This window comes from Parasteatoda tepidariorum, chromosome X2 (genome assembly GCF_043381705.1).
Source record: "Parasteatoda tepidariorum isolate YZ-2023 chromosome X2, CAS_Ptep_4.0, whole genome shotgun sequence".
NCBI classification, from domain to species: Eukaryota; Metazoa; Arthropoda; class Arachnida; order Araneae; family Theridiidae; genus Parasteatoda; species Parasteatoda tepidariorum.
In genome coordinates, this window is record NC_092215.1 from 14,971,807 (window position 1) to 14,978,725 (window position 6,919).

Below are 6,919 nucleotides of genomic sequence, written 5' to 3' on the forward strand. Positions count from 1 at the left end.
ATTGAGGATTATCATTAGTATCAATGACCAAGGCCTATAAAACAACATCAATGAAAGCACTCTAAGTATTAGCTGGGATCATACCCTTGGATTTAATAATACAGGAGAAAAACTCTCAAATATTTATTCTTACCGTACTAATGAAGAACCATTTACACCAAACCCTATTATTCCAACAATTCATAGAGCATACATACTAATTATTCATTTTAATTACAGCTCTCCTATCAATATTGGCATTGAAATATAGCCTGATAATTCTCGACTTACATATAATAAAACCTTCAGAGTTTGATGCTCCTTCTTTGCTTGTCATGATAATCACCTTTTGCAAAAAGATAGATTCAGACTAACCGAGCATTCAACTATTTTTAAAGCCAAACTTTGGGCCATGCTCCAGGCGATCTATTGGAGAAATTTCATTAAATTTTTCAGAATACTGATTTTTAGATTTATCTGAAGATTACCCATCTGAGGAACCTTAAAATATAAAAGGAATATTATTCTTTAAAGAGGAATTATTCGTATAGTCTACGAATTCATTATAAGAAAAGATTAAAAAAGTGCTTGAAGTCAAAAAAAGATTAAAATGTCTCTCTAACATTCATAGCAAAGTAGCTCGAGAGCTTCTAAATAAATAACCAGATTTGTTTTTTTAAGCTCGGAATCTTGAAATTGTATTAATAGTATCAAACCAAATTTATTTTCTCGGTTTTTCCTCTAGACGCATGTCTAAGCAATTCCGATTTTCAGAATTCCAGGAAAATTCACATCGATCACAGGCGACTTTTCTTTAAGAAAAGTGCTTTGTTGCAGACGTATTTTTTTATTTACTTGAAAAGAGATTCCTTTTACTTTAGAATAAATATTATAAAGAACGTTTCTTGTAAATTTTAATAGGAATATAAACATTAATACGTAAATTGTTCAAATTTATTTGAAATCTCAAAATGCGTATTGACTTTTTTAAACCGTGGAAAATTCTATTGGAAATTCCTTTTTATTTCTGCTCTATGTACCTCTTCTGAATAAAGTGATGTTAGACGAAATCAGTTTATGTGTCCGTATTCAAGACATTTTTAAGCATATCATTATTTGAGAAAAGCCTTTGGGCAATTCTATGGTGGAGGGACAGTTAGAAAATTGAATTTCATAAAGTTTTTTATGAATACGAATAATTTTCTTCAAGCATTAATCCTAAGTATTCAGAATTTGTAAGCTCCGAAACATATTTACAAAATATTGTTTTTTGACAAATGCATGCGTCAAGAACAGTACAAAATCATGGAATCTCCCCTTACAAGTCCCCATCTAGTAATTTTGCAAAAAATTATTTTTTAATGTTTAAACTTATTTTTAGCTTCAATTTTAAATTTTACTGTTATGATAAAGACATTTTAAATATTGCTATATCATTATAGGATCCCAGGTCACCGTGGATGATGAGGCAAAGAAGTGGAGTAATGTGTTACAACTAACACGAAATAATGTCCATTTAATATAATTACGCAGTTATCAAAAATTATTTTTCATCTTGACAGCAAAAGCAACTGGAAACTAGAACCATTTGCAAAAGTTGTTCATGCTTTGAGCGAATTTGCATACCAGTCTGGCCCAGCTATGAGGTGGTTACAGTGTTTAAACCTTCTACTCAACATGTGTCTGGCTGGACACCTTTTCAAAATTGGTGTTTTTCGTACCATTGCAGAAATCATGTCATAAAGGACGGCCACCATATTTGCAACTACGTATTCTTTAGTGGGATTACCTTGATCAACTTGAACTGGAAAGCGGGAATGACTTATGACTTATAAGACAATGACTTATAAGACAATGACTTATAAGACAATGACTTATAAGACAATGACTTATTTTTATTGATCCATTTTCTTTGTTTAAAATTTCTGACATTGGAAGGAAAAGAAATGTGGCTTTATATATTGATGAAATCTTGAAATTATATTTGAATAAGCATGTTTTATCGTGATTACCAGTTAAGATGCTTATTTTTTCAAGCTTACATGCTTAACACATACAACAAAAAGGGAACTCCAGATTAAAATTAAAATATTTTAATGAATTGTGGAATATATACTACACTATATCTTTTCTTAACTGAAATTTTTCTTGTGCCAGATCTACTTCGATTTTATCAAAATAAAATGGAAATTACAGTAAAGATGAATTTTTTCCCAGAGTTGATAAGCTTATTAGAACGAATTAGAATGCATTTGAAATATAACCGGTAGTTTTGGTTTTAAAAACGAAAAGTACGTAAGGAGTAGAATAAAAACACAAAAATCTTTGTCGACTATGTTGCATCGAACTAAATGAATTATTCACTGAAGATAATGAAATCGAACAGCACTCAGATTGACAGGGTTACTTTCACATTGCGGGTTTCCTGCTTATCTAAAGCAATCAAACTTTCCGCGAGAAAGACAAGGTTAAAACAGAGTTGAAATAAAAACACAGGTTTCTAGCATAAAAGCAAGTTCTACCTTGGTTCCTTCTGATTTTGCATATGTGTACAGCAAAATTTTAATATTTCAAGAGTTAAGTTTTACGGTCAACAGACATTTTACGGTTAGGGACGGAAAGGAAAATTTCATGTAATTTTTTATCCTTAACGGACTAATATAATCATACGAGGGCACTTTTACTAACTGGGCTCAATGCCCCGAATATGGAGACAAGAATCATTTTACTATGTCTATCACACTGTCGACATATTTACCCTCCAATCGTTGAGCCCCAGAGTAAAGTTGTACAGAAATTTTTCTGCTACTTATTATATTCCCATTCAATTAACAAGGAGAAAATTCAGAAAAAGCTGAAACTAATGCAAACAGAATTATTGTAATTATTATGATTAATTTATTATAATTGTAATTACTCATTATTATAATTGTAAGTAAACAGCATTATAATTAATATTATTATAACTCTTGGAAATTAAACTTAAATAATCATTTTATTTATTACATCACCGATCCAAACTTGCTGTACTGATAACTGAGAAATTCGTTTTAAATCTGGAGGTGTTACAAGATTTCTATACTTTGTCTACTGTAAAAACTCCCCCATCCACAAAGTCGCATTTCAGGGAGGGTAGCTTCACTGCATTCTAGGGATAACACAATAGACCGAAGAAAAATATTCCTTTTCTCTCGCCGACCGGAGTCGAATCCTACCCTAAACAGTGACCCCACATTCTTGAAATAGTTATACCTCGTTACTATAGTCACCGCCATGGGTCCAGACAATTGGTATGGGGAGTTCTTACTTTCGACAAACTATACACACATTTTGAACAGTTTTGCTAGTATCTCAGCTCATTCTTCCCACGCAGACCCGTATGTGATCGTATCAAACAGAAATAGCTATCGAAGCATCAGTCATATTGTTGTGTTACAGAATTTTTAAAGTTAAAATTTATTATTTTCGACTAATGTGAAGAACACTTGATATTAAATACGCGAGAATTATCCACTTAAGATAAGTTAGGTAAATAAGTTAAAGGCTATCAAAATAGCATGGCATTCAACGGTAACAAAATTTTTGTTTTTAAATTTGACTTTTGGTTAAATAAATCTGAAGGAGACTAATTATTTAAAATATCTAGTGGTGGGCAAATCAAAGTGCATGTAAAACACAAATTCTTTCTAGAGGCAAACATTTAAATAGTTCTCAAAAAGAAACAAAAATATGAAAATTTTAAAATTTATTACGCTAAAAATGCAGAAAATGGACTAATTTTACATGCTATGTGTTTTATAAGGCGATTAGAAAAGGATAATATTTGTAAACAGCTTAATATTTTTAAATTACCCATTTGTTAACACTATATTATTTTTTTTTTGATAGTGAATTTCTCAAAATTTTACACGGAAAATACATCGTGTTAACTTGTCACAATATAACTGAAAATGTTCTAAATTCAGTAGAAATATAGACAGAACGTTTTAAAACTAGAATAAAAGTTACATGTTTTTCCGATATAGGAAGCACGTAAAAGGGCAAAATTATTTTACATTTTGCCTTAACACGTGACAGTTAGTTAACAAGTGCTACATGTAAGTGTGGTCTTTTGTTCAACTTTTTCTAATTAGGGGGATATTTTTTTCAGACATTTTGTTTTCTGTACTGAAATTAATCAGAAACATCAAATATAGGAGTAAATGTCATTCGATAAGGACCGAAAAACTACGGGTATAAGTTTTACAATTTTTTATTCCTGAAATTTGCGGCCTTTTATTTTAAAAATTAGTGTTGTTCGAGTTTTAATAGTTTTGTGTTCGCTTATTGCTAGTTTGGCTCAAATTTTCATACTTTTTGAAAGTCACATCTCTTCCAAATTGATAGGCTTTCACCAATAAATATTCTTTGCTCAGCGAACAAAAATTCAAAAAATCATTTTTAATATCTTTTATATTTTGTAAGCTTTAAGGAAACAAATTTGTTCAATTTGTTGGGGACAAAAAAAAGTTTTCAGAAGGAACAGCTTATTAAAAATTAAAATTCTTAAGATATGTTTTCTTTCATTGTTTCCTCTGCTAAAAATTCCTGTGCGCCTTTCTTGTTTCTATTTTATCAGAATTTGGGACATTTAATTGCACCAAATATTTTTTGCTACTTAATGGGTTTAACAATGGTAACAACCATGTGTAACTGGTAGTAATCAATTATTTTTATAAGCTGAATGTAATCAGCAATATTTCATCAGAATATAAAGTAATACATCGAAATCAATACATACAACTTTGATATATAGATTATTGCCAGACTATTACGAACAAGTTTGATTTATTCGGATAACACTCAAATAGTTCAAAAAGCCTGCTGATAAAGTGTGTGAATCTCAAGACAAGACAAAATGGTACTAAAAACTAAAACATTAAAAGAAAGATCACTGAGAACCTCGGTGTCGTGGAACCCGCATTTACCTGGACTAGGTAAACTCCCTGAAGGACTGTCATACAGAAGAGAAATTTGCTATCTAAACGTTAAATATTGGTCGTTATCTCAACGTTAAATAACTCTATGAGTGGTATGAAAAAGCTCAATTCATAAACATATTCGAAAAATGTGCTTCAATTTTTTTTAAACCTGAAAATGAAAGTTTTCTAATAAATTAATTTTTCACAAAGTTAGACTAAACACATTTTATTCGATGATTAAAGTGTTTGTGATTTATCAAAGTAAATTATAACATTTTACTTCTGTGTAAATTGTCATTTAAGAAAATGCACACTTTTCAAACATTGGACAATAAGTCATTTCAAAATGAATAGAAAAGATTTCAACAAAACATTCTATACGCGATAGACTTACTTAAAATGAAATATTATCTAGAAAAATATAAATAGATTGAACTAACTGATTAAAAATTTTTTTCAAAAATATGAAATACATGCTAATTTTAAAACCATCAGTAACTTTTTCCACCAAGTAACGAAAATGATTATGAAACATATAAGAAAACAGCGCGAATAAAATACCTTTGATTCTTTATACTTGTAAGACCACATCGAAGAGAGTTCATATATTGAAATACATCGTAGTAGGTACTTAAGTATTGTCTCAAAAATAATCCTTAAACATTGCGCAGCTACAAAAGTTTAATTATTGCACTTCTTCAATTTTAAACACGTAAGTATTGAACCATTGAGTGAGGAATTCAAATATTAAAAGACAAGCATCTTTGATTTCTAGTAAAGCGGAGGAAAACATTTTTACGAAATTGAAGTTTTAAAAAGTTGAAAACACGTGCACACATTTTTAACGATGAATAGATTACAAACGAAAGCATCGATTTTTTATTGCATACGTTTTAGACGGTCTATTTTCACCCAACGAAATGAAAAGATTGTTGCAGTTGTAGTTAATTTACGTCGCACTAGAGCTGTACAATAGGCTATTGGTGACGGTCCGGGAAACATCCCTGAGGATGATCCGAAGCCATTTCATCACAATTTTGATCATCTGCAGAGGGATGGCACCCGTGCTTCGGTAGCCCGACGACCTGCATGTGAAGTTCAGCACTTTAAGGTAGATCAGTTTAACGAGGACCAATACCGCACTCCCTCGGTCCCTACGCAGACTAATCCAATTGGTCACCCACCCGCATACTGATCGCAGCTAGTGATGCTTGACTTCACTGTTCTACTGGGAACCGTGTCTTTACGATCAGTCCACTTATAGAAGCTGAAGTAAGAGCAAATTAAAAACTGATTAAAAGTAATTGAAGAATTTAAGTACTTTTCATCATTTACTTAAAGTCGAATGGGCACTTCAAGGTCGATAGATATTATATTTCACACCAAACGCTGTGAAACGTAAAGGTATGTAACCCTGGATGTATTTCTGTATTGTCTATTCTTCAAACCATCCTTTCTAGTGATAATACAAACCTGCATATGTACGGAAAACAGGGGTCACAGGATAAACATTAAAACATATAAAGAAAGGTGCATTCCTGGATGAACGATTGTTCCTCAGTGGACTGATCGTTAAGACACGGTTCCCAGCAGATCACCGAAGTCAAGCATCATTGGCTGCGGTTAGTGTGCGGGTGGGTGACCACTTGGATCTGTCTCCTTAGGGACCGAGGGTGTGCGGTATTGGTATCTACAGAAGATCAAAATTGTGATGGCATGTCTTCGGATCATCCTTAGGGATGTTTTCCAGACCGTCGGCAATAGTCCATGGGGAGCCGTGATGGCTCAGGGGATAGAGCGTTCGCCTTCCAATGAGGTGAACATGAGTTTGATCCTGGCGATGGCAGGTCGATACGAATTTCGCATCCGGCTTGCACCGACCACTGTGCTGACGTGAAATATCCTCAGTGGTGGGCGGATCATGGATAAGAGTCCCCTTGCCGTCAGGCTAACCGTGGGAGGTTCTCGTGGTCTTCCTC

The 6,919-nt window shown here is 32.6% G+C and overlaps 1 long non-coding RNA gene across 1 annotated transcript in view; it reads right to left on the reverse strand.

The window, feature by feature from the left end:
* The window catches only part of LOC139427197 (uncharacterized), a 78,806-nt gene extending 73,194 nt beyond the window's left edge, over positions 1-5,612 (reverse strand). Inside the window, exon 1 of the long non-coding RNA XR_011638333.1 lies at positions 5,502-5,612. This is a non-coding gene — a long non-coding RNA (uncharacterized lncRNA). The remainder of the gene's footprint in view (positions 1-5,501) is intronic.
* Positions 5,613-6,919: the final 1,307 nt, after the last annotated feature.